Genomic DNA, 20,627 nt, shown 5'->3' with positions numbered 1-20,627 from the left:
TCAGCAGTCATACAACTATTCACCATTTGCATGGGTGCCGTGAAGTTAGCCACCTCTGTTTTTAGGAGCCCAAAGTGAGCTTTTGAGAATTTTTTCATGTTGGTTACCTTTGCAGGGGGGGATGTGGATTTCTAAGGTGATTAGTTTGTGGTCGGATCTAACCAGGGAGGAGTTGACTATTGGTGTAGAGAAATGGTTGCCCATGTTAGTAATGACCAAGTCAAGGATGTTGCTACATCTAGTGGGGGTAAAAATGAGCTGGTATAGGGCATTGGAATTAATGAATTCCAGGAAATGTTGGGCAAGTGTATTGGTACATGAGTAGTTTTCCCAATTAATGGAGGGGTAGTTAAAGTTGCCCAGTATAAGAGTGTTAGGTTGGACCCTAATATTCTCCGGGATGCTTAGGAACATGGAGTGTGAGTCTTGGGACATGGTTGGGGACCTATAGCAGGCTACGACATGAATTCTGCCTTACCCAATGTTAGCTGCACCTTAAGTATCTCTGATGTGTTATGTTGGGCTACCAGTCTGGAGGTGTGCACATCCTTTATGAATATGGAAACACCACTGCCTTTAGAGCTTCAGTCCAAGTTCTGGGGCAGAAAGGTGTGGAACGAGTTATAGCCTGGTAGTACTGAGGTGCTTTCTGCTGCCTTGAACCAGGTCTCTGTTACAGCACAAATGTCAATGTTCTCCATTTTAAGGAATGCTTCAGGTGAGTGCATTTTGAGATTTAGACTTCTAGCATTGAGCAGCATGACCCTCAGATTACATTTGTTTGTAGCTGTTATGGTAGTAATTTAGTCTTTGGAACACCTCCTAAAAAAGGCATTATAGGTGTGGCAAGAACCTTGGTCAGTGTCCGGAAGCCCAGGGGTGACAGACGCAGGCCATCTCTGGCAAAGAATCTAGGTCTGTCAATCATGTCATCCCAGGCAGACAGATTCTGGGTCCCCTTAGAATGACACCAGAAACGTAGCAAATTGTTGAAATCAATAATTTTCTGCTTGTACTGTGATATCATTCTGGGTGATGGTAGGATGCTGCTTAGGGCTAGGGTCATACCCACCTGGGCTACATAATCCGAGAGCTCCTCCATGTCTCTTTTCATGTAGTGCAGGGAGGATTAACCCTTACATTACTAGATGAGTAGCTAATTGGCTCACTGACAGAACACACTGTGTCAAAATTGATGACTCCACCTCCACCAGTAGACCCATCACCAGAGGAATACTACAGGTGTCTGTGCTGGGCCCCTTACTGTTTGATATCTATTTGTCAGACATCCAGGCCAATGTAGATGGCCTTTGGTTCACCAAGTTTGCTGATGATTGTAAACTGGGAGCAATAACTGAGTCTCCAAAGATGTCAACATATTACAAAAAGGGCTAACACAAACAAATGATTGGTGTCAAAGCCATGGTCTAGAACTAAATGCAAAAAAATGCATTATTATTCCCATTGGCAAAGCAGAATTCCTTACAAATTACAATATTGACAGCACCCCTGTGAGTTCCAAGCCAGTGGTGTGAGACTTGGGAACACAGGTTGATAGCAATCTGAACTTTGACCACCATGTTTCCACAGCGGTAAGGAAAGATTTCTACATAGCAGACCTCATAAGCTAGGACATAGATTCCAGGTCAAGGGATGCTATAACTTAAGTATAATCGACCCTCATCAGACTACTAGTAGAGTATAATGCACCCATTTGCATGCATTTCACCAGACACTGCAGCAGCTTGAGAGACCTCAGAGGTTTCTCAGTAAGAAAATACAGGTATTTCAAATCATGACCCGTGTGGATAGGCTGAAAGCCCTGTCAATTTACTCTATATCTTATAGACTACTGAGACGTGACTTGTGCCTAGCCTATAGTGCAATCTCGGACCCTGCCGTATTGGAAATGCTTCACATCCTCAAGTCAAATGGCACAAGAGTCACTCACTCTAGGGATCTCAACCAAGCTTGTGACATTAACAGAACATGCTGGAGAGACATATATGGCTCCCATAGACTACCACTTCTCTGGAATAGACTTCCTATTCATGTAAAACAGAGCTCCTCATTGATCCTCTTCAAATACAACTTAGAAAATTGGATGTGAGACCACAAATTCATCCCTGGGGTGACACCCATGTCCCTTATGGACAGGAGTAGCCGATGTTGAGCACAGACCTAGTCTGCTCATAAAGTCATTCTGTGAACCATCCTAAAGAACAAATAGGGATACTTGGGATGAACATGGCTAGGCTTGCAAAGGCTGTAACGGTGCTAGCCTGGTAATCTCCTGCCGTTGCCTAATCTTTAAGGAACCACCCTTTTGTTAAGTCATGTAGTACTTTTCTTTTAGCTGATAAATTGTAATATTTGTTAAGTCACACAATTACTTACAAAAGAATGTGTCTTAAGTCCACCTGATTATTCAAAACTGGCTAATTCTGCACAAGGGAGATTTAAAATGCTATTAACTCTGAAAGTTACAACAAATGTTTTAAGTTTAACTTATGAATATAGAGAATCAGCTTAGTCATCATAGGTTCATAGGTTCATAGGTAGGTACTAGGCTATTGGCCCTAGGGCCTATATAAGCCCAGCCAAATGGTACCCTGGCTTTTGCCACCAAACAAAATTATTTTCCTGTCCCCCTGTCAAGCAGAGCCACAGAAGTAATCCCAGGGGTGAATTTCCTATCCCCCATCCAATCATCATGATTTTTCTTGAAGAGGGTTAATGTGGAGCTTTGTTTGCTATAGATAGGTAGTTTGTTTCAGAGTATGGGAAGTCTCTGAGATAGGAATCTATCCCTCCAGCATGTTCTGCTTATTGTGGTGACAAGGTTTAGGTCCCTAGAGCGTCTAGCTCAGAGGGATTGGGATTTCTTTCATGTCTGTGAAGTCATCTCTCTGCACTAGAGCAAAAGTAAATCATTTTCCCACCTAATTTGTTTCAACTATCACTAAATTTCTGCTACTAAAATTTTAAACTTCAGATTTTTTGATTGCTCTGGAGGAATTATTCAGGATCTTCTCAATGTCCACCCCTGGCTCGTCTTATTTCATCCTCTTCTCTGGTGTTTGACGGACTGCTTCTGCTTTGGTGCCTGATGATATAACCTCAGTCTGTCTTCTAATTGGTCTGGGTGAACACTCCTCTGCACTCTTTGCCTTTCTCTTTGATCTCCACAGATTACTGACTGTCTATAAAACAATCAAGTTCTCCAGTGACTGGGATGGCATCAGCTCGTTTCATGGAATCCTAGCTATTACAACTATGTCTCTTGTTCCCACCCTGAGGATATGCTGAAGCATATGCCTCTGAAATGTTTTAAATTTATTACTCTGAAGTGTTTCTTTACGTTGTTGCAGTTGATTGAAAATCTGATCAAGCTGCTGTTTACTTTTCTCAAATCTAGATTTCTGGGCGATTATAGTATTTAAATTTTGTGCCACCTCAATCAAAAGTTTGAGTCATTGGACTATAAAATGTACAAAGCAACTGGGAATAAATCCATTTATGCCTTATCAATATTCACCCTTAAATATTACCTTTATTTTCAAGGAAAGATATGTTAGTTATACTGGAATGAATTTATGAATACCCATCTGATTGTATAAATCTTTGTTAAATGCAGATAGCTTGCCACATTGCTTGTTGTGGACAGGAATCTTCATCAGAAAAAGGATAGCCATTGCATTATAAGTAAGCAATGATTTGTTGTGATGAACCAGAATATTCATAATTTTGCAATCTGTGCAGTCAAAGAAGTCCACACATTCTTTAAGTAACCTAGGTTTTGCAGTAATGCCATTTGGAAATGTGTGACCCTCATCACTTTAACATATTTTTCCAAATAGAAATTGGCCCATTGAAGACAATTCAACTTAAAGAGCATCTTATAATGTTTTCAGTGGGACAAAAAGAGGATCCTTTGAATTAACATTCTTAGATGAAATCAGACTTAATTCAAACTAACAGAGGTGCCAAAATTTGTGAAACGTCTATCTGCCTAATAATAGCAGACTTTTCCCCAATATGATTTTCCAAACTCGGAGGAGAATTTGTTGTCAGTCTTGAACTTGCCAAATGGCTATATTGAGCAGACGGCACTATGTCCCTGGTCATTTGACTTTATTCTATGTAGGCAATACATTTCTGTGTAAAAAAATCAACATTTACTTGGAATGGAATGCAATTAAATACAAAAAAGTACAGCAAAGTAAAAAAACAGAGAAGGAATGCAGATGAATTCTCCTGTATTAATGCCCATTTTGTTTTATTTGTATACAAACTAAAACTAACTGCTATGGAAGTTGATCATTAACCTCCTTAATATTTGTTTTTTAATATATAATTTGTTCTGTGTTTTTAATAAAATTGGAGCATAACTTAGGGAGCCTAGCACCCCAGTACTATTGGTTAGGAGAATGGCTTTCAAACTTAGGCATGTGTGTGGTAAGATACATACCATTTAAAGCATTATATTCAATGACCAGCCTAATAATATAAAAATATAGGGGGGAATTAGACCATCTTGCATCTTGATTATATACCTTTGATAATTAACTTGGCAATGAAAACAGATTCTTTACCATAACTGTTACTTGACCAAAGAACAGTTCACTATCAAAGAAACTGCCTGGGTCTCTAATGAATGCATCAGCCTTAACTCATTCATGTATATAGCTATTTTTATACTTCCATTTAACACCCATAGCTTCTAAATGGCATTTGACATTTTTTTCAAACTGGATTCCTTAATTAACATATTTATGAATTAGTAATATGCAGCACAAGAAAGGCAAGCAGCAATTAACTAAATTACTCTAAGATTGTTAATGCAGAAAGTTTTGCAATGGAGCTATTAATCACAGTTTGTTACTTGTTATTCATATTTCCATGTTTCCATTCTTATTTTTTGATACTGAGAGAGCCACATGCTATTGAAGTGCATGGTGTAGATGTGTATATTGAACCTAGTCAGCCACTGTAGCTAATCAGCGCTTGCATATAAGTTACTGAGCACATGTAAGATCAGTGCCATTTTGTGAATATAATCTTGAATGGAGATGCACGTGTGTGTTAGAAGTTACAAGTCAGTCAGTAAGCATATGAAGTGCAAATTATATGTACAAGGTACAGCTCCTGACGTGTGTATGTATAATAGACTACTTCTCAGTGTCTCATTTGAATACATGAGGCATGTGACACATGGCGTGAAATATCATGGTGGGAGACAGAAAAAAATATGCTTTTACAGTATATAGATAATATACTGTATTGTATATATTGGTAGTCATTTGCTAGTAGTTATAAAGATATGCAATATAGTCATATGTACATTTGTATTTACAAAACCAAGCCACCTATAACTATTGCATGTTATTAGATAAAACCTTAGATAATGTTGAAGAAAGCTGTCATTGATAATTGTACTGTAGGGGGTACATTTTGAGATATTCAGTGCTATTTAAATTGATAATTATACAAATAAGCAAAGTGTTTTATATGTATGTAAATATATCAACATCAAGTCTCAGAAAGGAATTTCTTGCTGTCATATAAAAGCTCAAATCTGTCTAAACAAAAGTGACTTGTCAGTATATGTCTTCCTTGTAGAGTTTCCAAGATGTGAAACTTTATAGAGTAAAATATAAATTTTGGTTTGTCTGCACTAAAATATATTGCAGTATTAAAGTAACAGCAGTGAGTCTGTTGACTAATATCACAGTAACAGTAAAGAAAATGTTTTACTAATAACATTTCAGGTTCTTCCTTTTTAATAGCATTTACTGTTCACAAGATATTTATAACTGTTTGGTTTATGTTTTTTAACTTTCTTTTTTTTCAGAAAATGTTCTAAACTATAAGGTTGTGTAGGATACAAGAGGTGAGACATTGCACACATCACCTGCATTAATACATTGATCAGGTTCTACTTATGTGACAATCAGTGTGACAGGTTTGTTTTCCCTATGTGACCACTCCACATTTTTGTGTTAAGTCTAAGGCCATGATTAAAAGACTAGGTCCTTTCACTGTCAATAATGACACCCCATTTGCAGTGATCTGCACACGTGGTCAACTACAAACTTGTTTAAGAGGTTGATGCTAAACAGAAGGGGACCCATCACCACAGCACTGAGGGGCTCCACTATTGAATAAACTATCTGATGGAAAGTAGCACCAACTATCTCACTGTGTGTGATCAGAGATCCAATTAGGAATCCACTGAGCAGTACAGAAGTTAATATTTCAGCTGGAAAACAGTAACATCTGCATGAGGAGTCTTTAAACTCTTATATTACCCCAGTAGTCCTCATCAAACAAATTCTCCTATATGTATCTCCTACTACCTTCTACCTCTTTGTCCTTACTATCCCTTCCACTGTTTCTACTCAGTCAGTGCCATTTTTCCCTGCAGTAAAATTTCAGCTCATACTCACCACCTCCTACAACTACCTTAACTTCAGTTTGACTTCCTTTATCTCTATATCTGCTAACAAATATAAATATTACTTACAAATATACATATTATTTAGATGTTCCTCACCTCTTGTCTGCTTTCTGCTCTTATCTCCCACACCCCCTTCTCTCATATTTTCCTACCTGTAAATGTAAAATTGTAAATTGCATTTAAAAGCTCACTATGTAAGCCAGTTTGTTATGTACTAATAGAGTATAGGTTTATAGAGTAGTACTAGGCTAACTGCCCCTGTAGGCCATTTTAAGCCTAGGCAATTACTCCATGTGAGAATCAAACCCTGCATCTTGTGTCTGTAAGGTAACACCTTAACCAATATGCCAACCTCCCTCCAACATTTTTTTTATCTTAGGATCACAGATTAACACTAGGCTAACTGCTCCTGTTGGCTATTTTAAGCCTAGCCAATTACCCCAAGTCAGAATCAAACATTGTACCATGTGTATGCAAGGTAAACACATTAACCATTATGCAAAACTTTATATTTTGCTGCTTGCAGATATTCTGTATTATATCTGCCTTTCAGTTATTGCATAACCATGCTGTAACTCTAAAGCTTTACATTTTTAAGTATTGTATAGAGCTGCCTATTTTGTAACGGGACCTCTGCTGAAAAGGGTTTATTACAGCCTAGCTGGACTACCCTGGTCAACAAATGAAAAATAAATAAATACATAAATAAATAAATAAACAGAGAGATAAAATAAATAAATCATAATATATGCTTTAGTAGGATTAAGATATGTCACATGAATGAAATGAATGCTATCAATGCCATCAGTCATACCCTTAAGAATGTCAGCCAAATTAAGCATGCAAGACTATGGCATCACATTTCAAATGACTATCCCTCCTTAGTAAAACTCACACTTTAGCATGCTACTGTCTATTCATGCAGCCTGCTCCCTGCTTAAGGTACATATTTATTTAATTTTTTGTATGAATTAATTAGATTTATTATTCAGTTATTTTCTATTGGAAAGATATACTCTCGCTGCATAATTTTCATTTGATACTACATTGAAACCTAATGTTCAGTGTGCATTTGCTTAGCCACACATCTTTTGTGTATTTTTTTTATCATTTTTTTTAATTTTTCAAATACATTTGAATGAATTCCATAGTATTTATACATAACATCTTAAATAACTGTACACTATTTACATCAGCCTGATACTATAGCAGATCTTAATGTATACATTTACTTTATAAGTATATACAATCCATTATCAGGGTGTCTGATCAGTTATTGTATAGTGTCAATCAACAATAAGACTTTTCCCCAAGGGTTGTTGAAAAATGGCTTTGGATAAGATCTTAGTTCTTTAATTTTAATTTCCAATAATGCTGTGTTATTCAGTAGGCTGTAGAAGTCTTCCAAAGTTGGTATTGTGCTTGTATTCCATCTTCTTGTTATGCACTTCCTTGAAATTGCAAGTATAGTCCATATTAGATACATGTTTGACCTATTCAAATGCAGACCTTCGTTCACATTTATTAATACAAGATCTTTAGTTAAATAAAATGGCTGATTAAATAAAGCTTGCAGAAAGTTATTAATACCATTCCAAAATGGCTTAATTTTAGCACAAAGAAAATGTGGTTCCAATTTGCATTGTGCACTTGCTCACATCTCCAACATATTCCTTTTATGGAAGAACTAATTTTCCTGATTCTGTCTGGAGTTAAGAATACTCGGTGCAAGCATTTACAATTAAAAACTTTCCAGTATTGTGTAAATGATGTATATTTTATGGATAATAAGATATTTGTTTTAATATCTTCAGTTAACTGTTGAGTATTCTTTTGTTATATATTTCCAATATGAGGTCTTGGGTGCTGTTTTATAGCTTAGCAATATTGTTGTTGTGTCTTTCGGCTTTTCCCGGTTAGGGGTCGCCACAGTGGAACTCCGGTCCGCTAATGATTGGTAATTAATTTTTACTTGCCGAGTTACCAGCCCTGACGCACAACTTTCAACGAAGGTACGCCCATTCATGCATGTCTCCACGCAGAAGACGCTCTAGCTGAGAATCGACCCGGACATCGTCTTACTGTGAGGTGACAACGCTACCGCTCGATATTTTGTAAAATTTTGAAATACTGTTTCCCATGTCAAAGTCATTATATATGATTTCATATATGTATTTTTTTGTTATTCTTTCGGCTTTTCCCGGTTAAGGGTTGCCACAGCAGAACTCCGGTCTGCTAATGATTGGCAGTAGATTTTTACAGTGCCGAGGTGCCAGCTCGATGCCCAACCTTCAATGAAGGCATGCCCATTTATGCATGTCTTTCGAACGTCACTATATGTATTTTGCAAATTTAGATATTTCTTTAAATGAAGAATTGTTAATTATTCTACTTAAATCTTGCGAATATGACAGAATACTTTGTAAAGTTAGCCAGTCCTGTTGTGGAATTTTGTATGTTGCTTTTATTACTTGCATATCTAACATTTTTAGTTCTTTGCTACATTGGAGCCAACAAAAAAAAAAATCCTTTCTGAGCCCAGGAATTAATAATTTCTCTATATATTTTATGTGGAAAGTTCTTTGTGACTATAAATGGTGTATACTTGCATTGTGATGTGAAATTTGTCAATTAATACATCTAATTCTTCTGTCTGTTTTGTATTAGATAATGTTAGTAATATGTCATCAGCAAATAGCATTACTTTAGAATTGAATTGTTCATAAACATCTATTCCTTTCATTTTTTTATTGTTATGAATTGAATCTGCCAATATTTCAATAGCCAGAGCAAACAGAATCGGTGACATGGGACATCCTTGTTTACTGCCTTTTGTTATATGTATAGATTTAGAGGTAAAAGGACCTAATTGACATACGCTAAATTATTTGTGTATATATCTATATATATATATATATATATATATATATATATCTATATATATATATATATATATATTCTTTAGGAAATGAACATAGGATGTAGGAAATTCAAATAGCATTAAGATGTTGAATAAATAGTCCCAATTTAGGGAATCAAAGGCTTTCTCTATATCTAAGCCAATTATGTGTGTTTCTTTACTTTCTTTATTAACATAATCTATAAGATAAATTATCTTTTAATATTGTCATGTGTGTGTCTATGATCTATATACCCAGTTTGATCATTATTTATTTTTGCATAGTGGTATTTTCATCCTGTTTGTTAATATTGTCATAAATGTCTTATAGTCATTATTTAATAATGATATAGGTCTATATGAAGTACAAAGGTTTGGGGATTTGTTTTCCTTTAGGATTGGTATGATTAAGGAATATCTCCAAGAGGGTGGGTATTAAAGCTTGTGACTGAATTTCTAATACAGTTTTATGGATGAGGGATAGTATATTTGAAGGAAAAAGTTTATATATTTTTTTTATTTTCGCCCTCTTTTATTGTATCTGTAATTTCTTTGGAGGATATGGGTGCTTGCAGATCTAGTTTTAATTTTTTCTGGTATGTTTTCATATTAGAACTTTTTCATCTAGATTTAATTGATCAATATATATATTTTCTTATTGGAAATGTTCCATATGCTGATTTCCATAGGCATTAAGAATGTCACCTATATCCGCAACATTTTTCCCTTTCTTTTCATGGAAGTTACTTTTAATGTTATTAGATTTAGATTGCATTTTGATTCTTGTGGATAAATTATGTAGATATCTGGGAGAAGTGGCCAAGGTATTATTAGGTTTTCTAAAGCTAAACTAGTTTTATGTGTTAGCATTTCATTGTATTTATTGTTAAATACTTCTACTTTCTTTTCATCTCCAAATGAAGTTTTTTTATACCAAGTTAGGGTTTTACCATATATGTAAGCTTTTAATGAGTCCCATATAATTATTTTATCTCTTCAGTGTAATTAATATCTAAGAAGAACTATAATTCAGATAATAACCATGGTTTGAACTCTTTAATTTTAGCTATGCATGCTGGAATTCTGGAGTTAAAGATTAATGGTTTGTACCTATTTTGAAGTTTTACTATCAATGAACTGTGGTCTGAAAAGGGGCAGGGAGTGATTGAGAAATTAATGATTTCAGAGTGTAAGTCAATGGCAGTAAATATTTTATCTATTCTAGTTTGGGTGCCAAATCTGTGATCTTGATGTGAAAACATCAAAAAAATATCTTCTTTAAATTTGAAAGTGGCTACAAGATGAAATGATTCTACCCACCTGTTTAAAGCTTTTGATAAAGCAAATGTACTCAACAGTCTTTTATTTGTAGTTTCAGAAATATCAAATATACAGTTAAAATCTCCTCCTAATATTACGTTGCCTTTATAATTATTGGAAATGAAATCCAAGTGTTTTTTAACACTTCCTGTTCCAATGCCTGGGAACCAGTATAGATTGGCTAGGGTCCATATTCTGCTATTATTGTTAACAATTACTAATGGCATAATGCCTTCTTTATTTTCATACTTATAAATGATTTCTCAGTTAATCACATTTGTTTTCCATAAAATTGTTACCCCTTTTGTCTTTGTCTTATAAGTGGATTGTGCCAATATCATATATTCCTTAGGATTTCATTTGTAATTGTCATTTGCTTTGAAATGAGTTTCTTGAAGGAATACAATTTGTGCTTTGTTCAGTTTTAAATATTTCAGTAGATTTGATCTCTTGCTCGGATTGTTTCAGCCATTGTTATTTAAAGATAATAAAGTTAAATCCAATTTAGGTTATTTAGACTATGTATTTTTTGTTTTATTGTGATTATTAAACATTTTCCTCTGATAATTATAAAGTATATGTTTGAGCTTTTAAAGAAAATTATCAGTTTTATACTTTAGTGTTTACCAATAAAGTAATGTTTTGGTCAGGCATAGTACACATGTTTTTGTGAAATAACAAATTTAAATTAATAAATGCTAACAAAACTAAGATCCACACTAGTCATGGAATAAAAATCATTCATAATCTGATGGATAAACCTAAATCCATCAGATTATCACTCATACCTTGACAATCCAGAACATCTGAGCCCCATAAATTGAATTATCATACAGAGAATATTTGTAATAGAAATAATTAATATTTATACTATTTTGAACAGATATAGTACTGTTGTAGATTACACATAATTCTAATACAATATAAATGTCTATTTATTGTATAAGCAATTAATATTTACATGAAAGACAGATGACAAGCAATTCAATCATAGTAAAATAGCATGTATCATATATAAAACTTCAGTAAAAGATTATACCACACAGTTATTTAACATATTCACCCTCATTGATGAAGTCTTTCAAAACGTATTACTTAATATAAATAGATGGTAATAATATTTATACCTAATGTTTATAATACAATATATTTTACTGGATATATCAGAAGTTATATTTCATTGTTTGCCTGCATTTAAGTAATCACTCTGTTTGTTGCTGACTTACTTAAAGCATCAAGTTTGTTTTATGTGAATATTCTTGAAAGTTAGTGCATTTTAATTATCAGTACATCCCTCTTCCCCCCATTTCCTACACATAAGGATTTTCATATCTGTCATTTCTTATTATAAAATGAATGAAATTGTAGGTTAAAACCAACAAATTCACTTTTTGTGATTAATTATTACAAGTTCCCTTTCCATATTCATAAATTGTCATTTTAAGGCATATACTGAATGTTTGTAGATTTAAATGACAACATTCTATTTTGTATATCAGCAAATGTTAAAGTGAGTGATTATTGTCAATTTAATACTATTTGTTCAGAATCTGATTGTTACATTCTGTGAAATTGCTAGTTCAGGATTCTGTTGTTTCCCTTGAACAACTTTTTCAGTTTGATAACATGTATAAAACATTAGTTACCTTGGTAACTGCTTAAGTATTATATATGGTCAAGATGGGCTACAAAAACTACAATTCAAGTTATAGCAATTACATGACTTCATCATCTTCTTTTGGCTGTTCCTGTTAGGGGTCACCACAGTGGATCATCTGTTTCCGTTTCTTCCTGTCCTTTGCATCTTGCTTTGTCACACCAACCACCTGCATGTCCTCTGTCACCACATCCATAAACTTTATCTTAGGCCTTCCTCTTTTCCTGTTACCTGGTAGCTTAATTCTTAGCATCTTTTTCCCAATATACTCAGCATCCCTCCTCAGCACATGTCCAAACCAAAGTAATCTTGCCTCCCTGGCTTTGTCTCCAAACCTTCCAACCTGGGCTGACCCTCTAATATACTTATTCCTAATCCTGTCCACCCTTGTCACACCCAGTGCAAATCTTAACATCTTTAACTCTGCCACATCCAGCTCAAATGCCTGCCTTTTTGTCAATGCCACTGTCTCCAATCCATATAACATAGCTGGTCTCACTACTCTCTTGTAGACCTTCCCTTTCACTCTTACAGGTACTCGTCTGTCACAAATCACTCCTAACACTTTTCTCCACCCACTCCATCCTGCCTGTACTCCCTTCTTCACCTCTCTTCCACACTCATCATTACTCTGAACTATTGACCCCAAGTATTTAAACTCATCCACCTTCGCCACCTCTACTCCTTGCATCCTCACCATTCCTCTGTCCTCCCTCTCATTCACACACATATATTCTGTCTCAGTCCTGCTGACCTTCATTCCTCTTCTCTCTAGAGCATATCTCCATCTCTCCAGGGTCTCCTCCACCTGTTCCCTACTCTCACTACAGATCACAATGTCATCTGCAAACATCATAGTCCATGGGGACTCCTGTCTGATCTCGTCTGTCAACCTGTCCATCACCATTGCAAATAAGAAGGGCTCAGAGCTGATCCTTGATGTAATCCCACCTCCACCTTAAAAGCATCCATCACTCCCACTGCAGACCTCACCGCTGTCACACTACCCTCGTACATATCCTGTACCACTCTTACATACTTCTCTGACAACTCCGCTCTAGGCACCCTGTCATATGCTTTCTCTAAGTCGACAAAAACACAATGCAACTCCTTCTGACATTTTCTGTACTTCTCCATCAACACTCTCAGAGCAAACAGTGCATCTGTAGTGCTCTTTCCCGGCATGAAACCATACTTCTAATCACTAATCATCACGTCCCTTCTTAACCTAGCTTCCACTACTCTTTCCCATAACTTCATGCTGTGACTGATCAATTTAATCCCTCTGTAGTTACTACAGCTCTGCACATCACCCTTATTCTTATAAATTGGTATCAAAACACTTTTTTCCATTCATCAGGCATCCTCTCACTTTCCAAGATTTCATTAAACAATCTGGTTAAAATCTTCACTGCCATTTCACCTAAACACCTCCATGCTTCCACAGGTATGTCATCTGGGCCAACAGCCTTTCTATTCTTCATTCTCTTCATAGCTATCCTTACTTCCTCCTTGCTAATCCATTGTACTTCATGAGTCACTATCCCTACATCATCCAAACTTCTCTCCCTCTCATTCTCTTCAGTCATCAACCCCTCAAAGTACTCTTTCCATCTCCTCAACACACTCTCCTCCCTTGTAAGTATGTTTCCCTCATTATCCTTTATCACCTTTACCTGCTGCACATCTTTCCTAGCTCAGTCCCTCTGTCTAGTCAATTGGTACAGGTCCTTTTCTCCCTCCTTAGTGTCCAACCTTTCATACAACTCTTCATATGCCTTATGCTTAGCCTTCGCCACCTCTCTCTTTGCCATGCACCTCATCTCCTTATACTCCTGTCTACTTTCTTCATCTCTCTGACAATCCCACTTCTTTTTTGCCAACCTCTTTGTCTTTATACTCCCCTGTACTTCCTCATTCCACCACCATGTCTCCTTGATGTCCTTCCTCTGTCCAGATTTGATATCAAGCACCTTTCTAGCTGTCTCCCTTACTAGCTCTGCTGTAGCTACCCAGCTATTTGGTAACTCTTCACTGCCACTCAGTGCCTGTCTTAACTCATCCCTGAACTCTACCTCACAATTACCCTTTTTCAATTTCCACCATTTGATCCTTGGTGCTGCCCTCACACTCCTCCTCCTCTTCTTGATCACCAACATCATCCTACAAGCCACCATCCTATGCTGCCTAACTATACTTTCTCCGTCTCCAATCTCCTTCAAACTGTCCCTCCTACATAAGATATAATCCACCTGTGTGCATCTTCCTCCACTCTTCTATGTCACCCTATGCTCCTCCCTCTTGTTGAAATACGTATTCACCACAGCCATGTCCATCCTTTTTGCAAAATCCACTACCATCTGACTTTTTACATTCCTTTGTTTAACACCATATCTACCCATCACTTCCTCATCCCCTCTGTTCCCTTCACCAACATGCCCATTGAAATCTGCTCCAATCACCACTCTCTCACCCTTGGGTACAGTCATCACCACTTCATTCAATTCACTCCAAAATGTTTCTTTCTCATCCATTGTGCACCCAACTTGTGGAGCATATGCACTAACAACATTTATCATTACACTATCAATTTCCAGCTTCATAAACATCACTCTATCTGACACTCTTTTCACCTCCAAAACACTCTTAGCATACTGTTCCTTCAGAATAACTCTGACGACATTTCTCCTTCCATCCACACCATGATAAAACAATTTGAACCCACCTCTGATACACCTAGCCTTACTCCCCTTCCATCTGATCTCTTGCACACACAATATACTAACCTTCCTTCTGTCCATCATATCAGCTATCTCTCTCCCTATACCAGTCATACTGCCAGCATTCAAAGTTCCGACCCTCACTACCAAGACTTGTTATGCACATTTACTTATATAAGAAAATCATCATGCTTCCCCTTGATGTTCAATATAGTGTATGTCATTAATGACAAGTTAAGACAGTAATTTTATTATACACAAGCCCATGTTTTTAAATCCTATCTTTAATATCTAACACACACACACACACACACACACACACACACACACACACACACACACACACACACACACACACACACACACACACACTCACACACCCACACCCACACACATATCGCACATACACAAGCACCAACACATCCAACACTCACACTCATACTTCCCCCTCCCTACCCTAACCCACACGTATGACTTACAAAACCACTCACATACACTCACTCACCTTAAATTCCGGACACCATTCCAGCCAAACACTTCACGTAATGTAGCGTAAATGCATAAGCGCAGATTCAAGATATTCGGATTCATGCTTATACAATTTTGCTATTTTGAAGTTTCACCTTTATAGTCTCGAGAGACTGAAATTTGAGATTTCAGTATTTCGAGATTATAAAGGGGAACTATATATATATATATATATATATATATATATATATATATATATATACACATGAAGTATTAATTGCATACCTTATATTGAATAATATATTAAAGGTGTCCAGTGTCACTTGATTACTAGTTTATATTACATAGTACAGTGTGCTAACAATGTAAAGAAAAGATTCCCTAGCCACTGATTGGCATTGAGTTTATTTTAAATAATAAAGTGCATGGTGGCCAAGCTATGGGGATAAGCCAGCTGCTGTTAAACATAGACCAGCTGCCATGTGTCTCAAAGCCAATAGCTGACTACATTTTCTCATCATCTGGGACGTTATAGTCCTCGACTATTTTCTCAAGAAATCTGGAAAATGCAAGCATAATGGGGTAGAAAGCTCTAAAATCAACAACAGTCCTAGATATTGATTCACACAAAAAGAACTCCAGGTTTTGCATCAGCATGCATTTTCTGAATAATAATAAGTATGACTATAGCAGTGACTCTCCCTGTCTGTCATGTGGGAGATCAGCAACTGTGCCTGGAGGTTAGAGCAGAGGATTAAGGCTATGAACTGTTAACAAGTTGATTCTTTTGGTACAGAGTTTTATTTCCTCACTCTCTATTTATCTGCTGTGTGATCTTGAGCAAGTCACATAACCAGGCAGTGTTTTAGGGGACTTGAGAAAACTGGGCTAGGCTTAGTGGTCTCCTGTGTCACACGTAAAGTAACTACCTATAAAACTCATTTGTTCAGCACTTCGACAGACTGTAATCCTCAGAGATTTACCAGACATATTAAAATATTTATGATAAACAGTGGCATTCTGAAAATCAGGAACAGCTGAGAGGTATGTCTGAAAGCATTTCCTGGAAAAGGAAAATCTCACTGGATACTGCAATTTGAGCCACTTGAGTACTGTGGCTGGACCAAATACAGTGTTTGCGTTCTTTGAATTCCCTGAAAGTCCTTGTCTACAATTTTTGGGGTTAGTACACCCAAGTCCAACACTTCGACTATTCATTAGGCTCTTCATGAAACATTCAATCTGCAGTACACCAGTCTCCCACAAGCATTAATGACTAGCGCAAGTGGGTACATAAAGCAAGATATGGTACTTCTGTGTACTTACATTCCCCCCTTAATAACTTTTAGTGGGAGCTTAGTTACAAAATTTGCAAGAAAAACATCAGGGTGTTAATTTACAGGTAATGCCCACTGAAAAACGAGTTTGCCATTTCATGGCAACATATTAAGCTTGTCTGGAGCTCAGACTGAAAAAAACTAAAACATTATTTTACACTCGCTAAGAAGCGCTTTTTCTGTTGTGAGTGTAAAACAAGAAAGGAAAAAAATGTAAAATAAAGTGTGTGTGTGTGTGTGTGTGTGTGTGTGTGTGTGTGTGTGTGTGTGTATGTGTGTGTGTGTGTGTGTGTGTGTGTGTGTGTGTGTGTGTGTGTGTGTGTGCGTGTGTGTGGGTGTGTGTGTGTGTGATCAATCAAGCGAAACAGAAAAAGTGTGTGTGTGTGTGTGTGTGTGTGTGTGTGTGTGTGTGTGTGTGTGTGTGTGTGTGTATGTGTGTGTGCAGAGAAAGTGAAGTGTGAGAGTGATTGTGTGATCCACTGGCAGCGGCAGCAGCAGTTAAGAGGTTTGTGTACCTCTTGACCTCTTAAATATACCTCTCGTCCTCTTAGCACAAGAAATCTGGAGAAATCCTGACATAATGAGGAGAAAAATGCACAGAAATAAGGATACATTTTAAATATTGTTCCTATAAACTTAGAAAGTTGCTAGCATGACAGGATTTGTGTTAGCATACATTTTTTGAAGTACATAAAGTCTGAAACTCAAATACATGGCATTATTTAGCGACTTTAATCTTTAGATTATCCCAGTGATTTATCAAAGATCACATTTTCACGAGGAACAGACCAAAATATGAGGCAAAAATCTGGACATTACAGTTGAGAGGTATGTTTAGAGCAATGTATCAGGGGACAAAAACTCAAAACAGGAACATATTTTAAATGCTTTGTATTAGTATGCATTTTTTGAAGTGGGGGGCAGGATGTGTGTGTGTGTGTGTGTGTGTGTGTGTGTGTGTGTGTGTGTGTGTGTGTGTGTGTGTGTGTGTGTGTGTGTGTGTGTGTGTGTGTGTGTGAGAGAGCGAGAGAGCGAGTAAGCTAGTGAATGAGATTGACCACAGGCAACAGTAAAGAGGTTTGCATATCTGGACCTTTCAACTGAAGAAATCTGAATAATGCCTAAAATAAGGTGGGAACAAAGGTTCAAAAATAGGAACAGATTTTAATTATTGCTTTTATAAAATTACAAACTTGCTTAAATAAAGGGATTTGTGTTAGCATGAATTTTCTGAAGGAAATAAAAGTCTGGAACTTAAATGTATGTCAATATTTAGTAACTTCTATCTCCAATGACTGGCAACAAACCAAACACTTCAGGAGTAAATGACCCAAAAAAATAAAGTAAATACCTGGGTATTTTTTAAAGTGTTATATTTTGGATCTAAAATGCTTCCTTCAATACCATTAACATATACTACAGCAAGTTTGAAACCTCAGATGGAGGAACTATTTTACATCAAAAATATGTTGTTGTTGTCTTTCGGCTTTTCCTGGTTAGGGGTCACCACAGTGGAACTCCACTCCGCTAATTATTGGCAGTAGATTTTCATGAACGCTGAGGTGCCAGCTCAATGTTCAACCTTCAACGAAGGCATGCCCATTTACGCATGTCTTTTGAACGCCCACCCAACTGTGGGGAGGACATGCAGACTCCACACAGAAGGCACTTCCCACACTCCAGCCGAGAATCGAATGGGAGAACCTCTTGCTGTGAGGCAACAACGCTACCGCTGCACCACCGTGGAAGTATATAAAAAATATATAAAACAAAATAACATAGTAATAAAAATAAATAAATAGTTAAAACACAGCAATTTTACAGGCATCCCATTCTCTAAGCACAATAATATCCTCCAGGGTGTGTTATTGTAGAAATAACTTCCAGGGGTGTAGACCGTTATTTCTACAATAACACCCATCCTGTTGGGCATTATTCCTTGAGTAACATATATTTCTTTTCTATTTTATCTATTTGACATTTGTTAACCAGGTTAGTCCAACTGAGCCAGGCCCATTTTCAATGGAGAACCGAAGAGAAAATCTCCAGATAAGTTGCAAATTGATAAAAGATAACATCAAGTACAAAGTGGACAAATTTACAAACAACATAACATGAGGTATGTCAGCTACAATTCATATCACTGAATTCTGTAATATAAATAAAAATAAACATTGCAGAAGAGAATGAAATATGAGACACACTTTCAGTACATGACAAAACAGAGATTCTATTTAAATAGCAATGTATTTCTTAAATACAAAATCACTTGATAGAGAGAAGAGGAGAGCAGGATGTGATATTACAAGGAAGAGTAAAGGCTGAGTAAGTAAGATAGTTGTCATGTGGGGGTTGGCACGGGCAGGACCAGCTCTTTTCATAGGATCATAGGAAGTTGCTAGGCTATTGGCCCTGGGGCTCTTACAAGCCTAGACAAGAATTTAGCCCATGTTCCGACAAGTCAGCACCCAATGCCCCTATCCAGCAGGGACACAGGTAGAATCTCAGGTGTGCATTTTCTGCTCCCCATCCAGTTATCCAGGTTGCATTTAAAAAGCGTTAATAAGGTACTCTGCTTGACGTGGTGCGGGAGTTTGTTCCACAGAAGGGGTAATCTCTGGGACACAAATTTGTCCCGTCAATAAGTCCTATTGATGTCACACACCAGGTTGAGGCTGTGTGTGTGTGGGTTACTTGAGTGGCACTTGACTTGCGGATATGCAACAGTCCCATCAAGGTGAGGTCTGAGATTGCTTTGTATGCCAGACATAGGTCACTTCTGAGGAGTCTGTAGGTGAATGAATAGAGGGACAGGGCCTTTACAACTAAGCAACAACTTCCAGAAAAAATTGTTTGCTCCACAGCAAAAATGACACAATGTACCAGTATAAACACACTTTATTCTCTAGTGCCTCGGCTACAATAAGCCTTTAGCCTATCTGTGTAGGGAAGATGTTTGAGGCCATGGATTCTCCTGGTGAGGAACCTCTATGGTCTCTCCAGCTGCTGCATGTGCTTTGTTAGGTACATGCCAAAAGGGGCAATGTACTCAATAATGGGTCTTATAAGGAAAGAATACAGGGATGTTATGACCACCTTGTCCCTGGATGAGATACCCTTACTAATGAGGTGGGACATGTAGAAAGCTTTCCGTACAACAGAGGCAATATGGTGGTCAAAAGTCAGTTTCCTATCAACATGGGTGCCCAAGTCCCTCATGATGGATTGCGTGCTAAGACTTTGTTATTAATGTGATAATTTGTGGGGACATCACTCTCCCCAAAGGGGATGATGATGCATTTTTTGGCATTCAGTTTGAGGCCATGTTTCTGGCACCAGTCATATGTTTGGGTGAGACCCTCTTGGAGGATGTCCACATCACTAGGGGAACTGATGACAGCGCCCAGCTTACAGTCATCTGCAACTTGGTAAGCCATAGCCCACTGATTTTGGCCTGCACCTCAGAAAAGTATATCCCAAACAAGAAAGGCCCTAAGACCGATTCCTGGAATACTCCACTTGTTATGAGTCGACTGCTTGAGGTGGCTTTCCCTGTTTTGACTAGGTGGGCTATATCCATGAGCCACTTTGCTATCCATCTGGCAATATACAGATTGATGCCTAGTAGAGAGAGTTTATCTATTAGATAGTGTTTAAGTTCACATTTAAACAGGTATTTCTGTGAGATTTGTCTGAATTGAAGGGATGTGTGTTCCAGGCATAAGCTACTGAATACTTAAAAAGGGATTTTCCAATGTTCTTGTTA

The 20,627-nt window shown here is 37.1% G+C and overlaps 1 protein-coding gene across 1 annotated transcript in view; it reads right to left on the bottom strand.

The window, feature by feature from the left end:
• LOC122814881 overlaps window positions 1–20,627 on the bottom strand; it is a 1,525,389-nt gene that overhangs the window by 1,120,383 nt on the left and 384,379 nt on the right. The window lies entirely within an intron of this gene.

Source organism: Protopterus annectens, chromosome 1.part1 (assembly GCF_019279795.1).
Source record: "Protopterus annectens isolate FY-2018-M chromosome 1.part1, PAN1.0, whole genome shotgun sequence".
Taxonomy (NCBI): Eukaryota; Metazoa; Chordata; order Ceratodontiformes; family Protopteridae; genus Protopterus; species Protopterus annectens.
This window is presented reverse-complemented; position numbering and strand designations above follow the sequence as displayed.